Source organism: Monodelphis domestica, chromosome 2, assembly GCF_027887165.1.
Source record: "Monodelphis domestica isolate mMonDom1 chromosome 2, mMonDom1.pri, whole genome shotgun sequence".
Lineage (NCBI taxonomy): Eukaryota > Metazoa > Chordata > Mammalia > Didelphimorphia > Didelphidae > Monodelphis > Monodelphis domestica.
Genome location: NC_077228.1, coordinates 440,155,605 through 440,177,154, shown reverse-complemented (window position 1 = coordinate 440,177,154; position 21,550 = coordinate 440,155,605). Strand labels below are relative to the sequence as shown.

Here is a 21,550-nt window from a genome sequence, read left to right as displayed (position 1 = left end):
AAAACAGAGAAGAAATACAGTCATGGAAGGAGCAGCTAGGTGCTAAATTAATCAAAGGCGTCTGGATTGTTCAAGGGGGTAAACCGATTCTCCCTAAAAAACTTTATTAATGTAAAATTCCTATTTACCTAACCCATTTTTCTATACCCAAACTTAGCATAGAGTTAGGTAGACAGAATAGTCAAAATGGATCAGGATTTATTGTTTTGGGAGGGTAAAGGAATATTTAACATAGTATAGGGCTAAGAATAGTTAGAAATTTGATAAGATATTTAAAAGGTAAGTAACGTCAAAACAGGATGCATCCTGTACAAAGACAAATTGGGGGCATGTAATGTTGTGGAGGAGAGAAAATGGGAAAAGTCTGCAACATAGCTTGAGAAGCCAGGACTATAGAACCTGTCAATCAAGGAGAACATTCTAATTGGAATGGTGACCAGAAAGGACCATTAAAAAGGAAGAGGCAAACTGAAAAAACTTGGTCTCTTGCCCTTGGGACAGAAAGGAGGAAGGACAGAAAGTCCTGCTCTCTGGTTTCTCCCTACTATACTAGTGATTGAATCTTCAAATATGTTGGCCATTTTCCCAAATCTGAACTCTATTCCAACATCCTCCAACTTAGGAATTGTTTTAATATTAGGGAAACCCCAAACCTTCTCTCCCTTCAACTCTTTTACCTTTTCCCTTCTCCCAAATAAACTCCCTTACTTAAACTTAGAAAAAGAGAGAGTGCTTTGTTTTATATACCAAGATACTCACTTTGAGCTGACTTCAGTGCTACCAACAAGAAGAATCTAATAAGGGGGAGGGAGGAAGAGGAAGGTAGGACAGAGAGGCTGAAGGGAAGAAAGAGGAAGGAGGGAGGTGTTTGGCAGATCTGATCTTGAAATTAACATCTCCCAATTAAAATAATCCCCTAATACACCTCCCTCCTCGAGTTTGGGGAGGACTCAGGCCTTGACAGCCTGAGCCCCCAGAGAGAAAATCAGGTTGACTAATCCTGGGTTTGGCCCCTTAGCCACAATTTGGACTAAGGGCAACAGGAGCTGAAATAAAGTCTGACAGAGATTCGAAATGTCTTCCTCAGGTTTTCTCTTCTCTGGAACCCTTCAATTGAGAAGTGTTGAGGGGAAAGATTTCCAGTCACCAGCAGAAAAACTGGGTAACCCAAAGGAGAAAATCTTTTCACACCTTTTGTCTTCAGCTCCTCAAGAATGAGAGCAACTCCTCTCCCAGCCAGAGTCTTCTCCTCCTCAAGATTCCAATCCCGTGGGGCCCCTCCCAGGCCAAGGTGATCAATTTCACACACTCTTCAGTCTGGCACTTTTGCTTTAGTGCAAAAGTCTTTCTTGACTGGTTCCTCCTTGTCTGGCAGGTTTTCACCATCCCTGAAATGCATTTACTCTAACACATCACTCTTGGAATCCTCTAACTTCTGTAAAAGTTCAACTCAAGCACCAACTCCTATATATAAGAGGCCTTGATTTACCTTGAATGTACTTTTATGTTTATAAATTTGCCTCTATGCAAAATAAGGTCCTTTAAACTACAGATTTTTTTTTAAATTTTATTTTCCCAATGTCTTATCATGAAGTTGACAAAATTCTTGCTGAATGGTTAGGATTGGATTGAACTATCTGAGCAAAAGGTCCAGAGAATTTGATTGATTATCAAATTATCACAACACAACAAAATAATAGCAGAGTCCACATTTTGAGGACCAGCCCAGTCAGTGATTTCCCTTTTATACAATGGTGCTTACTTCATTATTGGGGGAGGAAGGAACCCTCATTTCTCCCACCTTCCCATTCTTAGTCTTGTATCAGGAAATGGAATCAGTATGTTTTGGGGGATGATTTTATTTAATTTATTAACTTAGAATATTTTTCCATGATTACATAATTCATTTTCTTTCCCTCCCCTCACCCTCCATAGCCAACAAGCAATTTAACTGGGTTTACCTGTATCATTGATCAAGACCTATTTCCATATTATTAATATTTCCATTAGAGTGATCATTTAGTGCTGGAAGCCATCAAGACCACGTTGTTTGACATGGTTCACTTGGAAACCAGGGACTGCAAAGCAGCTCCCAGGAAGGATGGAAACACCCACTGAAACCCCCCAAGTGACTTTCATTATTAACATCCCCTTATTATTGGAATTGCTAGGATTATTATTCTTTCTTAGCCCCAAGAAAAATAGATGAGAGCAAGATGCTTGTAGGGTTAATACAGATATCCCACTCTGTCCCCCTAGGATATTAACAGGAGAGCCCACTAACAAAATTAAACCTAAGGATTCTTATATACCCACTTAGATAGGACCCTCTTGTCTAGGCATGAAAAATTCTGGCAAATCTCTGCTCTGAATTCCCTAACCTATATCTGGGTCATGTTGATTCTACCCTCTGATCCTGCACTTAGCAACAATGTTTCCTTGACTATCTCCCTAGGCTTCCTGTCTATTGTTAGGTTCCATGGAAACATGTATGTTGAGAATGAAACTGTGCCAAGTAGATGTGTAATCATGAGTGTATAAAATAAAGCCAGGCCTCAGCCAAGGCAGAACAGTTTATCCTGTGAAATCTGTGCTGTGGGATGAATGCAAAAGCTGTGCCCCGTCCATCATTTCACTGACACCATTCCACCTCCAAGACCCCGCCCCCTATGGGAGGCTGGCCCTCCCCCACAGCAATTTAGAGTCTATACCCCCTAATCATATCCTTGGGGGATAATTTTTAAACCATAAATCTGGTGTTTCATTTACATTCTAGGTTAATTGTCATAATACTTACAGTAAGATCATGATGACAGCCAATATAAAACAATCCACATCATTTCATTGCCTATTAAATAAGAAGTTGTAAACAGTAAATAATACCCCAACTAGAAAGCTGATGTGATGTTGAAAGTTAAGTTTATCAAAGTCTAATAGCCAAGATATATTGAGAGTTAACATTAATATCTGATCAATTGTGCCATTCCTTGACTAATAAGTGGCAAAACTATTTTCAAAAGAATAGCAAACTAATGACGGTATGAAAGAATGCCCCTTCACTCAAAAGAGAAATGCAACTTAAAACACTGATTTCACTTAACTGCACACAAAAATATTTTAGTTGATTTTGATTAGATAGTAGAAAGAAATGCACACTTAATACAACTGTGAATTAGTCCAAATTCCAAGTGTCATTTTGTATTACAATGTAAGGAAAAATTATTAAACTTTTCAAATTTCATGATTCACTGATGTCCCCATTAGTGGACATATGTTACAAAAAGGTCAAAGAGAAATTTCTAATAGGTACCAAAATGTTCATATCACACACTGAAAACAAAGAACTGAAACAAAGTGGACATTGATCAAGTAGGTGATGGCTAAAAATAACTGGCATATAAAAGTAATGAAACATTGTGGCCTAATAAATAAATATAAGTAATTCAGGGAAAATTAGTAATATATTTATAAACTAACACAAAGTAAAAATACGAAGGAAAATATGAATATAAATGAAAATATTGATGAAACAAAGCTGAACTGAATTATTGGCAAAGCCATTATAAACCGTGGATAACAAAACAACTATTCTCTGAAGAGACGTGAGGGGACTGATGCAAAATGTATATGCTATATGGCTAAATTTGCTATATTTTGTTGAAGAAATGAGGTTCCATTTAGGATGCTGAGAGCGCAGGGAAGGGAATACTTCCAGTCATGGCTGATGTAAAAAACAAAACACATAAATAAACTTTTATTAAGAGTATAAAATAATGTAGTATGACAACAGTTGTTATGTTCTGTGACATGCTCAATTAGCTATGAGACCTTTTTAATCCAAAAGGGAATAAAAAGTTCATTAGAAATTGTCAAAAAATAAAATAAAATGGGAGCAGCTAGGTAGCTCAGTGGATTGAGAGCCAGGCCTAGAAACCGGAGGTCCTAGGTACAAATCTGGCCTCAGACACTTCCCAGCTGTGTGACCCTGGGCAAGTCACTTAACCCCCATTGCCTAGCCCTTACCACTCTTCTGCCTTGGAGCCAATACACAGTATTGGCTCCAAGACAGAAGGTAAGGGTTTTTTAAATAAATAAATAAAATAAAATAACTCTAGAAAATAAAAATACTTGAGAATCTACTTGCCAAGACAAACCTAGGAATTGTATGAATACAATTACAAAATCATTTTCACACAAGTAAAATTGGAATCTAAACAACTGGAAAAATATTAATTGCTCATGGGTAGGCTGAGCTAATATAATAAAAATGACAATTCTACCTAAATTAATTTATTTATTCTGTGCCATACCAAACTGCCAAAAATTTATCTTATGTAACTAGAAAAAATAATAATGAAATTCATCTGGAAGAACAAAAGTCAAGAATATCAAGGGAATTAATGAAAAAATGGGAAGGAAGATGACCTAGCAGTACCAGACCTCAAAATGTACTATAAATCATTAATCATTAAAACAGTCTGGTATGGGATAAGAAATAAGACAGTGAATCAATAGAATACAAGGAAGAGACCACAAATCATGGAACACAATATTTAGAAAGGCAAGAGAGCTGGGTCTCCAACCAAGAATGAACTACCCATCAAAACTGACTATATACATCCAGGGGAAAGTATGGGCATTCAACAAAATAGAAGATTTCCAAGTATTTCCTAAGAAAAGACCAGAACTTAGTGGAAAATTTGATATCCAATCACAGAAAGCAAGAGAAACATGAAAAGGTAAATATGAAAGAAAGGGAAAAGGAGAAAAATCTTATCTTTTTCTTTAAGTCAAACTCTCTTCTATAAGGACTACATTTATATAAAATTATATATATTAATATGTGGGAAAAATGTATTGTGTAACTCTCAAAAATTGTATGCATCATAAGAGTAGTTAGAAGAATCATGCAAAGGGAAAGATTGGGGCAGTAAGAAGATTTGGTGAGGGGGGGGCAAAGAAAGAAAAAGGGAGGGGGGGAATCGTTGATGATACTAAAATTTACTTCAAGAAATAGGGGGGGGAACTAAATAGAATAATCTTTCCCACACAAAGATACAAATGGGAAGGGGAGGGGAAGAACTCTCATATGAAAAGGAGAGGAAGAGAGCGCGAAGTGGTACTACTTAAATCTTACTCTCAGTGAAATCAACTCTGAGAGGGAAGAACATCTAGATCCATTGGGATCCTGAATTCTATCTTATCCAACAGGTTAGGAGAGAAAGGAAAATTAAGGGGGGGGGTGCATAAAAAGGGAGGGAAGGAGAGGGGGGAGGGGAAGGAAACATAAAAAGGGAGGGGCCAGAAAGAGAAGCATGTCAAGGGAGGGGACTAGAGGGACTGACCTAAAGTAAATCACTAGTTCAAAAGGTTATATCTAGAGAAGAAAGGTCAGAATTAGGGGAAGATATCAAAATGCCAGTGAATCCACAAGTGACAATCATAACTTTGAACGTGAATGGCATGAACTCACCCATAAAACGTAGACAAATAGCAGATTGGATTAGAACCCAAAACCCTACCATATGTTGTCTTCAAGAAACACATATGAGGTGGGTTGATACTCACAAGGTTAGAATTAAAGGATGGAGTAAGACCTTTTGAGCATCAACTGATAGAAAGAAGGCAGGAGTTGCAATCATGATATCTAACAAAGCCAAAGCAAAATTAGTCCTGATGAAAAGGGATAGGGAAGGTAAATATATTCTGTTAAAAGGGAGTATAGACAATGAGGAATTATCACTAATCAATATGTATGCACCAAATGGTACAGCATCCAAATTTCTAATGGAGAAACTAGGAGAATTGAAGGAGGAAATAGACAGTAAAACCATATTAGTGGGAGACTTGAACCAACCACTATCAAATTTAGATAAATCAAACCAAAAAATAAATAAGAAAGAGGTAAAAGAGGTGAATGAAATCTTAGAAAAATTAGAGTTAATAGACATATGGAGAAAAATAAATAGGATAAAAAAGAATACGCCTTCTTCTCAGCACCACATGGCACATTCACAAAAATAGATCATACATTAGGTCACAGAAACATGGCATTCAAATGCAGAAAAGCAGAAATAATAAATGCAACCTTTTCAGATCATAAGTGTAAACCTTAAAATTTCTTAGACTTATAAATGTTGGAAATTTCACCATTGGGAAATTTCATACTTGGAAAATTTCTTACTGATAGTGTATTGGAATGTGAACCCCATTGGCATGGGAGGTTCCTTCTCCTCCCTTCTTAAGATTACTTTAGGACAGAAACCTTTTGCTGAACAATGGAAAGGGCTTTAACCTATGCTTAAGCACAGAACAGGAATTTCTTTGAGTCATGATTGATTTTAGAATTGATACAATAGAGATACTTGGAATGACAGAATCAGATCTTGGAAATACAATTTCCACCCCACTCAGTCCTAACAGGATTTAGGAAGGGCTGCAGCATAGATCAAAATTTAATTGTTTGAGAATATGACCTCCAACAGACATGTGCAAAGCCACAGACCTCTGGGTGGTCCTGGGTTAAGCTAGAGCCACCATTGGCACAGGGAAAACGATGGACAGTGATTGGTAGATGTGAGAACTGAGGGGAGGGAACTTGGATGGTTTCCTTAAAGAGAAAGGGGTCTGAGGACTGGGGGGTGGTTGGAGAGTTTTGGCTCTGAGTGGTTGGAAAGGTGCTCTGAGAAGCTTGCTCTGAAGGAAGCTGAAGGTGGGGGCCTCTGAGACTGTTTCTCCATTTTGGTCACGTGAGTAATAGGGACTGATCTCTTTTCTTTGCCCCAGCTATCTAAGGGCTTGGGCCTTTTGGCTGAGCCTAAACAGAAGGGGAATTTAAGCCCTATTCCCTTCTCTCCCCTTTCTCTCTCCCTCTCTCTCTCTAATTCCTTTCTTCCTCCTGTCTGTAATTAAACTCTATAAAAGGTTGACGGCTGACTTGAGTTTTCATTTAGGAATTACATAGCTGAATTCCTTGGCGACCTTAAATTAATATATATCAGTCTTTTAAAATGATTTCCTTGTCACATAAGGCAATAAAAATATTGATCAGTAAGAGTACATGGAGAGACAAATAAAAAATTAATTGGAAATCAAATAATATGATAATCCAAAATTGGTTAGAGAAGAAATCATAGAAACAATCAATAATTTCATTGAGGAAAATGACAATGGCAAGACATCCTTTCAAACTTTATGGGATGCAGCCAAAGCAGTACTCAGAGGAAAATTCATATCCTTGAGTGCATACATTAACAAATTAGGGAGGGTAGAGATTAATGAATTGGAAATGAAAATCAAAAAACTTGAAAGCGAACAAATTAAAAACCCCCAGAAGAAAACCAAACTAGAGATGCTAAAAATTAAGGGAGAAATTAATAAAATCAAAAGTGATAGACCTATTAAACTAATAAACAAGGCTAGAAGCTGGTACTTTGAAAAAACAGACAAAACACAAAGTACTGGTCAATCTAATTTAAAAAAAAAGAAATAAGGCAAATTAACAGTATCAAAGATGAAAAGGGGATCTCACCTCCAATGAAGAGGAAATTAAGGCAATCATTAAAAACTACTCTGCTATATGGGAATAAATATACCAACCTAGGTGATATGGATGAATATTTATAAAACTATAAATTGCCTAGACTATCAGAAGAAGAAATAGATTTCTTAAATAATCCCATATCAGAAAAAGAAATCCAACAGGTCATCAAAGAACTTCCTAAGAAAACATCCCCAGGACCTGATGGATTCACCAGTGAATTCTATCAAACATTCAAAGAACAGTTAATCCCAATACTATACAAACTATTTGACATAATAAGCAAAGAGGGAGTTCTACCAAACTCCTTTTATGACACAAACATGGTACTGATTCCAAAGCCAGGCAGGACAAAAACAGAGAAAGAAAATTATAGACCAATCTCCCTAATGAATATAGATGCAAAAATCTTAAATAGGATACTAGCAGAAAGACTCCAGCAAGTGATCAGAAGAATCATTCACCAAGATCAAGTAGGATTTATACCAGGGATGCAGGGATGGTTCGATATTAGGAAAACCATCCACACGATTAACCATATCAACAAGCAAACCAACAAAAATCACATGATTATTTCAATAGATGCAGAAAAAGCCTTTGATAAAATACAACACCCATTCCTATTAAAAACACTAGAAAGCATAGGAATAGAAGGGTCATTCCTAAAAATAATAAACAGTATATATCTAAAACCATCAGCTAATATCATGTGCAATGCGGATAAACTAGATGCATTCCCAATAAGATCAGGAGTGAAACAAGGATACCCATTATCACCTCTATTATTTGACATTGTACTAGAAACACTAGCAGTAACAATTAGAGAAGAAAAAGAAATTGAAGGCATTAAAATAGGCAAGGAGGAGACCAAGTTATCGCTCTTTGCGGATGGCATGATGGTCTACTTAAAGAATCCTAGAGATTCAACCAAAAAGCTAATCGAAATAATCAACAACTTTAGCAAAGTTGCAGGATACAAAATAAATCCGCATAAGTCATCAGCATTTCTATATATTTCCAACACAGCTCAGCAGCAAGAACTAGAAAGAGAAATCCCATTCAAAATCACCTTAGACAAAATAAAATACTTAGGAATCTATCTCCCGAGACAAACACAGGAACTATATGAACACAACTACAAAACACTCTCCACACAAGTAAAACTAGACTTGAACAATTGGAAAAACATTAACTGCTCATGGGTAGGACGAGCCAATGTAATAAAAATGAACATCCTACCCAAACTTATTTATCTATTTACTGCCATACCCATTGAACTACCAAAATACTTCTTCACTGATTTAGAAAAAACCATAACAAAGTTCATTTGGAAGAACAAAGGATCAAGGATAACCAGGGAAATAATGAAAAAAAAATACAAAGGAAAAGGGCCTTGCAGTCCCAGATCTCAGACTATATTATAAAGCAGCGGTCATCAAAACAATTTGATACTGGCTAAGAGACAGAAAGAAGGATCAGTGGAATAGACCTGGGGTAAGTGACCTCAGCAAGACAGTATATGACAAACCCAAAGATCCCAGCTTTTGGGACAAAAATCCACTATTTCATAAAAACTGCTGGGAAAACTGGAAGACAGTGTGGGAAAGAATAGGTTTAGATCAACACCTCATACCCTACACCAAGATAAATTCAAAATGGCTGAATGACTTGAACATAAAGAAGGAAACTATAAGAAAATTAGGCAAACACAGAATAGTATACATGTCAGACCTTCGGGAAGGGAAAGATTTTAAAACCAAGCAAGACTTAGAAAGAGTCACAAAATGCAAAATAAATCATTTGGATTACATCAAATTAAAAAGTGTTTATACAAACAAAACCAATGTAACCAAAATCAGAAGGGAGGCAACAAATTGTGAAACAATCCTCATAAAAACCTCTGACAAAGGTTTAATTACTCAAATTTATAAAGAGCTAAACCAATTGTACAAAAAAATCAAGCCATTCTCCAATTGATAAACGGGCAAGGGACATTAATAGGCAGTTTTCAGATAAAGAAATCAAAACTATTAATAAGCACATGAAACAGTGTTCTAAATCTCTTATAATCAGAGAGATGCAAATCAAAGCAACTCTGAGGTTTCGCCTCACACCTAGCAGATTGCCTAACATGACAGCAAAGGAAAGTAAAGAATGCTGAAGGGGATGTGGCAAAGTAGGGACACTAATTCACTGCTGGTGGGGTTGTGAACTGATCCAACCATTCCGGAGGGCAATTTGGAACTATGCCCAAAGGGCGATAAAAGACTGTCTGCCCTTCGATCCAGCCATAGCACTGCTGGGTTTGTGCCCCAATGAGATAATAAGGAAAAAGACTTGTACAAGAATATTTATAGCAGCGCTCTTTCTGGTGGCCAAAAATTGGAAAATGAGGGGATGCCCTTCAATTGGGGAATGGCTGAACAAATTGTGGTATATGTTGGTGATGGAATACTATTGTGCTAAAAGGAATAATAAAGTGGAGGAATTCCATGGGGATTGGAACAACCTCCAGGAAGTGATGAAGAGCGAAAGGAGCAGAATCAGGAAAACATTGTACACAGAGACTGATACACTGTGGTACAATCGAATGTTAATGGACTTCTCCATTAGTGGCAATGCAATGTCCCTGAACAATCTGCAGGGATCTAGGAGAAAAAACACTATCCACAAGCAGAGGACAAACTGTGGGAGTAAAAACACCAAGGAAAAGCAACTGCTTGACTACAGGGGTTGAGGGGATATGACTGAGAAGAGACTCCAAATGAACACTCTCATGCAAATACCAACAACATGGAAATGGGTTCGAATCAAGACCACTTGTGATACCCAGCGGAATCGCACGTCGACTATGGGATGGGAGGGGAGGGAAGAGGGAGAAAATGATCTTTGTCTCCAATGAATAATGCTCGGAAATGACCAAATAAAATAAAGTTATAAAAAAATAGAATAAATAGATACATAATAAACAGGGATATATGATTGTAGCAATCTAGTGTTTGATAAATCCAAAAACCTCAGTTTGGGGTATAAGAAGTCACTATTTGACCAAAAAAAAAACTGCTGGGAAAGCTGGAAAACAGTATAGCAAAAACCAAGATATGATCAAAAAATTGATAATTTAGATACAAAGAATGATACTATAAATAAATTAGAGGAACATTAGAAAAGTTTATCTGGCAGATCTATGAAGAATAGAAGAATTTATAATGAAATGAGAAGAAAAGCATTATAAGATGTAAAATGAACAATTTTGATTTTATATTATAAAAGTTTTGTACAAACAAAACCAATGTAACCAAAATTAGAACATGAAAAAACTGGAAAAATATTTTATAGCAAATTTCTCTGATAAAAGTCTAATTCATCAAATTTATAGGGAACTAAGTCAAATGTATAAGAATACAAGTGATTTCCCAATTGACAAATAATCAAAATATATAAACATGCATATTTTAGATGAAAAAATCAAGGCTATGAATCATATTTTAAAATGTTCTAAATCATTCTTGATTACAGAAATGTACATTAAAACAACTTTGAGGTACAACCTCACCCCTATCAGATTGACCAATAAAACAGTAAAGGAATGTGATAAATGTCAGAGGATATGGCAAAATTAGGACACTAATGCATTGTTGGTGGAATTGTAAATTGATCTAACCATTCTGGAAAGGAAATCTGAATTATGCCCAAAGAACCTATAAAACAATGCATACCCTTTGATACACTAATACCACTATTAGGTTTGTATCCCAGAGATTTAAAAAAAAAAATCGGAAAGAATTTGTTTGTACAAGAATCTTTATAGTTGCTCTTTTTTGTGGAGGCAAAGAATTGGAAACTAAAGGGATGTCCCTTAACTAGGGAATGGCTGAACAAATTGTGGTATATGTGATGGAATACTATTATTCTATAAGGAATGATGAACAGGATGATTTGAGAAAGAGCTAGAAAGACCTACATGAACTGATACAGACTTAAATGAACAGAACCAGGAAAACATTGTACCCGGGAACAACACTATCGTACAATGATCAACTGTTAAAAACTTAAATATTCAAGGCAGCTGGGTAACTCAGTGGATTGAGAGCCAGGCCTGGAGATGGGAAGTCCTAGGTTCAAATCTGGCCTCAGACAGTTCCCAGCTATGTGACCCTGAGTAAGTCACTTGACCCCCATTGCCTAGCCCTTACCACTCTTCTGCCTTGGAGCCAATACACAGTATTGACTCCAAGACGGAAGGTAAGGGTTTATAAAAAGGAAAATTAAATATTCACAGTAATACAGTGATCCAGGACAATTCTGAAGGACTGATGATAAAAAAAAAATGATATCCATCTCCAGAGAAAGAACTGTTGAAGTCAGATGCAGATCAAACCATACTATTTTTCACATAAATTTATTTATATTTTTATTTGGGGGGTTTGGCTTTATAAGAATATTCTCTTACAACAATGACCAACATAGAATGTATTTTGCAAAATAATACATACATAACTCAAAAAGCTTACCATCTCTGAGAGAGGGGAGGGAAGAGAAAGAAGGAGACAATTTGAATCTTAAAATTTCAGAAAACATGTCCTTGCCTCTCTTCTGTCTGAGAACTGATAATAAAACAGAAGATAAGAGGTATTTTAATTATGTAAAGAGAAGTTAGAAATATATTTCTCAAAATGAGCTAATCCTCATTTAATAGCTATCATCCAATCATACATATAATACAAAGTAGAACCATAGTTAAAGCATAAAGTTTTCAATCCGTATTCCAAGGAGTAAGGAGGGAGAAGGAATGGGAGAGAAAGGAAGGAGGATGGGAGAGACAGAGACAGAGAGATTTTGTACAACCCTTCAATTTAAATTTCAATAACTAGGAATTGATCTTGTGTGTTTCATAGAAAACATTGACATTTCATGCAAATAACAAATTGGTACAATAGGATCATGTTCTATAACACTAAAAAATGATACTAGTACATAGTTAAAGTAAACAAGCTGGTCTAACTAAAAAAAGTTCTGATGGCAAAACTTCCACAAATGCCCTGAGTCATTATGTGTGGCAGATCAATTCACTTCTACTCTTTATACCTCATTTTCCTCATTAAATGAGATATTTGTGAAGTACTTAGCACAGTCCTTTTCTCTTTGAAATGAAAAATACATACAACTAAATACTTATGAAATATTTTTTAATATCAAAAAGCAGCTGCTCCAGAGGTAGGCTCATTCAGAGAAGGAAAAAAATATATTTTTGGTCTAGTCCTGTGATTGCATTGAGACAGGGAACTACAGATAAACCAAACAAGACAGATTAGAACCTGCTCTATATATTCAGTCTTAGAGAACTACCTAAACCACTGAGAGATTAAGGAACTTGCTCAGTTTCACAAAACCAATGTGGGTCAGTAGCAGGACTTAAACTCATGTCCAACTCTCAGACCAGCTCTATATGCACTCTGCCATACTGTCTCTCCTCAAGAGAAAACAAAAACAGATTGAGAGTAGCAAACTCTTTTTCATAATTTTTTAGAAGCTATCTGATCATTCATTCATATTCAATGTCATTTTACATTGAGAACAAAAGATGCTCACCACTACATTCTGGCCTAACTCCATTTCTAATCTAGAAGCCTTCAGATAAAAGTTTCTGAGTGCAGAAAAAAAAAATTTTTTTAATTGAATTTTCCTGGCTAGGAATTTAAATTAAAATCTACATTGCATTTTACTCAAGGAGGAACAGCACTGAATTAATAATATCAAATATAAGTAAAAGAGATAATTATTACAACAAATACTGGGACATGTTTCTCTTGATGACAATTCATCATATATTCACAAATATAAACATATTATGACCTACATATTTCTTTTAGCCAAAAATAACTACAATAACCTTACAACTAATTAAAGTGTAATCTCTTTCAAATACATTTTTGACAATTCACAAGTAACCACAGATTCCAGGTAGTTCCACCTGGTAGTTACGAAATAGCTCCAATTACTGCTTAAAAGATAGTTCCTGGTTCCCTTTGAAACACCTTTTATGACCTGAGAATCTCACACCAAATATAATAAAACTTTACCTGACACTATTAATAAGTAGCAATTTGCATATCTTGCTAGCACAAATGTTTGCTTGACTTTTACAGTGACTGAGGTCTAATGATACTACATACTTAAATGACAGGCAATATGATATATAGTATATGGAGTTGGATGTTGAATCAGAGAGATCTGGGATCAAATCGTATCTCAGACACATTACCTAAATAACCTTAGACCAGTCATTTACTTAACCTTTAGATATTCTAGGCGAATCTCTAAGACTATGTATTTCAGAGGAAGTCACCCTGAGCTGATAAAGGTAATTTCCTCAATGACACTTCCTTCTATCAATGAAATCATAGGACTAGTTACATTACATACCAAATAGTGATTTGACCTAGAAATCTCAGAGAGCTACTTTAAAAAGTAACTCAAATCCTGAAACCATCCCAATGAAATAACTGAACAATATGTACAACACACCCCCACTTCAATCCAAAAGATGCCTTCTTTAAATATCTGAATTTATTGTCGACAAGGCTGTGGGAAAAGAGACATTATGCAAGACTGTTGATGAAACTATAGTCAAGTCTTGGGACCTTCTAACCCAATGATACAGCTACTATGATTATACCCCCAAAGAGAGTAAAGAAAGAGGAGGAAAAAAAAGGCTCTTATGAATATAAATTTCTGAATGAGTTCTTTATCTTATAGCAAAAAAAAAAAAAAAACAGAAACTAAGAGAGAATCCATCTATGGGAGAATGGTTAATTTTTCTCCCCAGCTGCACCGGTACTCAATGTCAGCCCCTACTTACTGTCCGCCACCCCTAACTCCCAACAAAGTTCATAACCAAGAAACTCATCATGACAGAAATTGCATGAGCTTTGATACCTCTCATTTTCTTTTCTCCTTCTGATAGGAGGGCTGAAAGGGGGAGGGAAAAACCCCTCCCAAAGAGACTTCATCCCATCAACCAAAACATTCGTAGGTGCCTGGGTTCAATTCTGATTATTTTTTCCATTTTATACAGTTGCAACACCAACACATTACTATGGGACTGACCAGCAAGTTTCTTCTCTCCCTTCTTCTGATTCATCTACTTGCCTTAGCCTGTATCTCTAAGTAATCTGTTCAAGTAGCAGAAGAGATTGAGAGAACATGGGAGCAATAAAAAGAGCCATTTAACACATGTAGAACCCAGTGGAACACATGTAAAACTCAGTGGAATTTGGAATCAGTCATGGGAAGGGGTGGGAGGAGGGGAGGGAAAGAATAAGATTCTTGTAGCCAGGGAATAATGTTCCAAATTGACCAATTAAATAAAACTTTTTTAAAAAGGGAAATAATATGGCCCTGTGGATAGGAAAGCCCATTTAAAAAAAATAAATAAAACAAGGCCAGGGGAAAAAAAAAAGAGATATTTGATACAAAAATGGCCACTCTATATTATGATGTAAGAATTTTCATTTTGAAATACTATTTGTTCACAAGAATGTTTCCAACATCAGTGGAAGAGTTTTTCTAGGTGTTAGCATTATCTGCTTTTTTGAAACAAACTTTCTGTAAATCTTAAATAGTTCCAATGAATCTCAACATTTGGGAACTTGAGATTTCTAAAAAAAGTTGGTATACATATGAGAAATTCAGGTCTTTAACTGTAAAATATCAGTTTTCTGTTGGACCACTTTGGCTTTATTGTGAGAATGATCATCACTATGCTGCTTAGTTCTTGTATTATAGTATTGATTGCTAAACAGTTCCCAGAGCAGGGTTGAATTCATGTGGATACTTGATGTAGATAATTGAAAATGAAGAACTGTATATGTCACCCTAGTCGCTTTTAGTTACATGAAATATATTGCAATGCCCAAAGTAGACACCTATGAATGTGTTTGGATGATGTGAGTTATTATTGCACATTAAAAAAAGTAAACAAATAAGTAAAATTTAAAAAAAAAGAAAAACAGGGATAGTTCTTTAGGGGGAAAGAAGAAAAATGATGAAAATAGTTAATAACAAAGAATATGGAATAAAATAATTCTACATTATTGTAACTAAAGTATACAGATTCTTGAAAATCACTATCATCCACTAAAAGGAATAATAATCTAATGAATACTGTCATTTATAAAGCATTTTTAATATATTAGTTCATTTGAACCTCACAATTATCCTTTTAGGTCAATACTATAAACATTGTTAACATTCCAATTTTTTAGATGAGTAAACTAAAGTTTCAGGAGGCAAAATGACTTCAGTCTAAGTGACTTCCCATTAGTCAGTGTCAAAAACCAAATTTGAATATGTCTTCCTGATCTTAAGTCCAACAGCACTTTATCTATCAGTCAGTCAACAAGAAAAACTCAATAATGGTCAATTATGAGGGCCAGGTTACTGGGTTAGGAGCTGAGGACAAAAATTTTAAAGTGAGATGATCCTCAATTAGTTCCTTCTATAGAAATATGTATTTACAGGTAAGGAAATATAATATATATATACCCAAAAAGCATCTATTTATCCTTGAGGGAAAGAAGAAGGTACTGAGGAACTTGGGAAATTAAAAAAGGAATGGTTCTTAGTAACACAAGATGAACTTTGAAGAAAGTTAATTATTCAAAGAGACAGAGGTAAGAAGATATAATGTAATTTAATGTAATGTAATGTATGCAGATTAAAAAAGAAGTCCAATTCAACTGGAAACAGCTCAAGAGAAGAAATAAATTAACTCTAAAACTAAAATCAAAATGAAGAGCTCTAAATGACAAATCGATAAATTTGCTATAGTAAAGGTAATGAAGAACTACTGGAAACTTCTTGAGCAGCAGAGTAATCTACTCAGACATATGCTTTAAGACTAATCAATTTGATTGTATTAGAGAGAGGTGAGACTGAATTTAGGATGAAAAAGAGGCTATTGCAATAATCCAGAAGACTGATGGTTGTAGTGTGAATAGAGGCGACAGTTGAAATCATAAGATATAATGAGATCTCTGACAAATTGCCATCCTATCAGGTCTATTGTCAACCTGTAGGTTTTACCTTCCAAACATCTCTCTGCTATGTCCCCTTCTCTTTTCTGACACAGCCACCACACTGGTGAATCTCCCTGTCACAAGTTTCTCTCCACTCCAGTTCATCTTCCACTTAGCCGGCAAAGTAATCTTTCTGAACATAGGTCTGGTCATAACACTCCACTACTCAATAAATTCTAATGGTTCCATATCAGCTCCAAGATCAAATATAAAATCTTCTACTAGGGTACAAAGCCCTTCATAATCTGGCCCCTCTCATCTTTCCAATCTTCTTACACCCTCCCACTCCCACCCATTCTGAGATCGAATGACACTGGTTGCCTGATTGTTTCTCTAACAAAACACTCCATCTTCAAATTTTAAGTATTTTCAATTGGCTCTTGTGTCAAGGAAGTTCATTCCCTCCCCCTCCTGAGTAGCTTGACCTGTCCATCAAACATTCCTGACTAACACAGTTGCGCCAGATTTGTGTCCCTGTTGCATCTTATTGCATCAATAAAAGTCATGGCTTTGGGCTTAAGGGGAGGGAGAAGCCAGAAGAGAACAAAGAAGGAAGAAGTAGGGAACAGATCAAGTAGGTAAAGGGAAGGAGGAAGGGACTTGCAGGCCAGGTACCATGTGGTCATGTTACTTAGAGGAATAAGCGTCTACCCTTTCTAATAAACTTTATAAAATGTATATCTGGATAGAAATATTATTTCAATTCTTACACTCTCCCCATCTCTGACTACTGTCTTTCTACCAGTTGAAATCCTTCTTTCTACAGGAAGTCTTTTCTGGTTGCCCTAATTCTAGTGCTTTACCTCTTCTGGTTATTTCTAATTTCTACGGTACATAATTTGTCTGTACAAAGTTGTTTGCATGTTGTCTACTCTATTAGAGTGAGTTCCTGGAGAACAGGGACTATTTTTTACCTTTCATTGCATCCCCAGTACTTAGTACAGTACCTGGCATATAGTAACTGCTTAATTAATGTTTACTAACAGATGGGAAAATGTATTTCTTTTCTAACTTGGAAATCAAGGAACACAATCATTCCTCTCCACTGATGAGGTAAATAAGAAAAAAGTAAGGGTGTAGGCTATAAGTTCCTAGATCAACATTATGTACAAAGTAGGTGTGTAAAAAGTGTTTTTACAATGAATTGGGCACCACAGTATTCATGTAACAGATAGATCTCCAGATGATTCACTCCTGGAGCATTATGTACTAATCTTGACTTCCTTTAAGATGCAAATTCTATTTACTGGTCCCTTTACTCTCTGAATCTCTTTTCATTGGCCCCAAGATTCTAAAGTTCTCAGCATAAAAAGAGAATGAATGATTAATATACTGACTCTCAAGGACAAAGGGTGCTGATAGAGACTACAAAAATATTAAGATTCATTTTTATTTCCTATGAAACTCCAAGTTTATCTCGAAAATTTTAGCTACTGCAAAGAATTATTTTTAAGTAATTTGCTTAACAAACTTTTCAGTGTCACTCTTTTAAAATCCAATTGAACTTTCTAAGACATTTCTGGGCACAAATAATTTATATATCTAAATGTAGGATTTAAATTAATGTCTATTACTTCAAATATCATATTTTATAAAGTTTATTATCTAACAAAATAGAACCACATGACTGATTTTCTACCTGCTCAAAAAGCCCGCTCCACCAAAGCTATGACAGGAAGACAAGTGAGCAAGAGATGAAACTTCACAGAATTTATATCCTGTGTATGTCAGCACATAATGACAGGAAGAGAGTGGGGTACTGGGAATTGTAGTTTTTTTAGGGTAACAGATTCTAATTACACCATTCCCCTTAGGATACTTTGGGAGACTAGTCTTTCCAATAGATCATGTAAACATAATTTTGCAATAATTTGGGGATAAAAAGGAAAGAGAACAAAGGTATACATAAAGAATTTCCATCTCACTAGAGCAGTTCAGCCTTCCCAGGAAGGTCTATTTCAAATACTGCTAACCACTCCAACAGCTATAAAAATTAGAGAAAAGGACTCTTGGATTCATTGCTCACACATAAAGAGAGTACCTTCTATTGAAAGTGATTGACTATATCCTGTCACATACATTAGAGATAAAAGTCCATAAATAAGTGGACACTATTTTAGCTGCACAATGAATTTCTAAAATTTTATTTTATTATTGCTTTTCTTTTTATACTAATAAAAAGTTTTATTTTGTCTTCCCTTTTTCTTATTTCTTATACCTAAAGTACATATAATCAATATTAATCTTTTTTTTATTTTGCAGTAATATAAGTTTACAATATATTTGTTCTAATATTAATGCATACTCAAAACCTTTAGACTATGGAAACATGTCATTTATTGATAAATGTTATGGGATTGTGATTAATGATTGTGTATGATTCCAGGAGAAGGGAACAAAAGAGCGATTATACAGTGCCAAGAAGCACAAGGTCAAGGAGACCAATCAATAACAATGGGATTGATGAGAATCACAAGGTCAAGAAGACCAACCTATCCCAGTAGGATTGATGAGAATCTGCAACAAGACAAATGTCTTGTTTGAGGTTGCAGTTGTTTGACGTATGTCAGATGCAGGTCTTCCCCATGCCACATTTGGACAAGTACCAAAGTTTGACTATCATCTTGGCTCCCCTATCCCTAAGAGGGAAGGTAAAATCAGACCAGGGAAACACACTTCCATTTTACATAGAAAATCTAGTCCTTTTTTCTCTCTAATAGCATGGCAACTTCCTATAGTCCTGACTACCAATGGGTAAGTGCAATATTACTGCATTTTGTCCTACAGACTTGTGGGACAGAATTTACTTTAATTGGATCCTAATACAAGGGCCTATTATGAATTTATTCTTGTTTACTCAGAAATTTTTATATATAGATTTGTGATATTTTGATTCTGATTTTAAATTTTTTCTTTCTCCCAAAGTTTTATTTTTTGTTCTATTTGTTTTTCTTTTTTATGTTTTTTGGCTTTTCTTTTGATAATTGACTCACATACCCCATAACTCAACCATGTATCCTGAGTTGATCCAGGTGTTGGTCAACACTCTCCTCAGAGGGGATTGTATATTTTATAAAATCCACAATTTAAAATTTTGTTTAAAAAAAATTTCAGGGAAAGAAGCTTGCCAACTCCTTAAATCCAGAAAATGAACTATTTGGAGAAAGATGCCTGCAGAAATCTACACTGCATCAGAAAATCCAAAATGAACTTTGGGATGCAATTGATTGAACTGAAGGGGACTGAACACATTTATTTTGAATGTAAAGTCTTATGCCAAAGGGGACTGCCTCTTAATTGGCTTTTTGTCAATGCACCTAGCAAACACTGGTTTTTGCTCACTCTTTCTTCTATTGACCTCTTATCTCTAACTGTTGTAGTTTCCCCTTGAAAGGTGCAATCTTGTATGTACCTATAGTTATAGGATTTTTAGGGGTAGAAGATGATTATGTCAAATGATCCATTTTGGAGACTAGTCTCCAGGAGGGGACTCACAGGAGGAGATTGTGAACATGGGATTAACTCTCTCTTTTCCACTTTTAGATTTAATCACCAGAAGCATATACACCCCACTTTATGCTTGAGTGAGGGGAGGTCTATAACCCACATGTGCTAAAAGTGGGTGACAAATCAAAAATGACTAACTGCCCCCTGGGCAGTTCTAAGAAAATTCTAAGACATTGACTGTTCCACATAAAGTGCAAGAAGGCACAGGAAGTGATGCAAAGAAGCATCTTTAAAAGCAGTTGTAACTTTCTGTGAGGGGGAGTTTTTTGAAGTTCAGAGTTCGACTTAGAGGCTGGTGAAAGATTTGCTTCATGTACCTAAGACCCTGACATTGGTGAGGCAGCTCTTAGACCTTCCTTTAGTACTACCACGTGGGTGAGTGAAAAGACTGACTCCTTTCCTGGCTTTCTGGAGGAACTAGTCTCCAGAGAGGTACCCATCTTGGAAGAGGCTTCATGGCTGAAGTCCTTACTTTATTCATCATTGGCCCCTCTGGCTGACGACTAATTAGCCCTGCCTGGGTTGAGCCAGCAGTCAGAGCAAAATACTTAGTGTGTTAAGTGAGGTATCTTACTCTATCCTCTTTCACATTTCCTTTACTTTTACTCTCTCTCTCATTTTATAAACTACCATAAAAAGACATTCTGACGAGTAATTAATTTCAGTAACCACAATTCTCATAAATTTAGTCCAATCTTTTATTTTTAACCCTTACACTTAAGATATTCAGTTACCCCTACCCACTCTTTAAAATTCCCAATAGGCAGAAATGAAAAATCTAATCATTTGATAAAAAAAAACTTCCTCAAATACAAAGTCATAAAACAACATTGAGAAGTTGCACTTAAAAATTTCCTATCAAATACAGTTTTAAATGTCTTTGTCAGTGACCACACTAATGCCAAGACAAAAGAACACAGACAGGTAGATAAGCATTTATAAATTTAGAATATAAGAAACATTCATCAGATGTCTAGCAAAAAGATAAGTAGTATATGTCTTGGGAATTTGAATTGAAGAATGTTGGAAGTTGCATACTGACTTCCAATATGGGAAGAGGATTCTTTTCCAATGGCAGGGTAAGGGAGTAATATAAAAGATGCAATATTCCAGAACTATTTTATGGGAAGGAAGATGTGTGAGTTTAGGGAAAGCTATAAATTAATAATAAAAATTTAGTATGTCAAAGTGTTTAGAGTCTAAATAATGAAATGAACTGAAGAGTGTTATCAATGAAGAGCCTTGACAAATTAAAAAGCCCATGGGTGTTCTGTGGAATCTTTAAAAAGATATTATGAAGGGGACAGCTGGGTGGCTCAGTGGATTGAGAACCATGCCTAGAGAAAGGAAATCCTTGGTTCAAATGTAGCCTCAGACACTTCCTGGCCTTATCACTCTTCTGCCTTCAAACAAATATATAATG

At 35.7% G+C, this 21,550-nt stretch overlaps 1 protein-coding gene across 9 annotated transcripts in view; it reads right to left on the bottom strand.

The window, feature by feature from the left end:
* Positions 1-21,550, bottom strand: part of TULP4 (TUB like protein 4) — a 369,572-nt gene that overhangs the window by 306,929 nt on the left and 41,093 nt on the right. For 2 of the 9 annotated variants that reach the window (XM_056818998.1, XM_056818999.1), the window contains one exon: positions 12,055-12,147. The exons of the other annotated variants lie outside the window; for them this stretch is intronic. The gene's annotated coding sequence lies outside the window, so the exon portion shown is untranslated. The remainder of the gene's footprint in view (positions 1-12,054; positions 12,148-21,550) is intronic. 9 annotated transcript variants of the gene reach the window in all.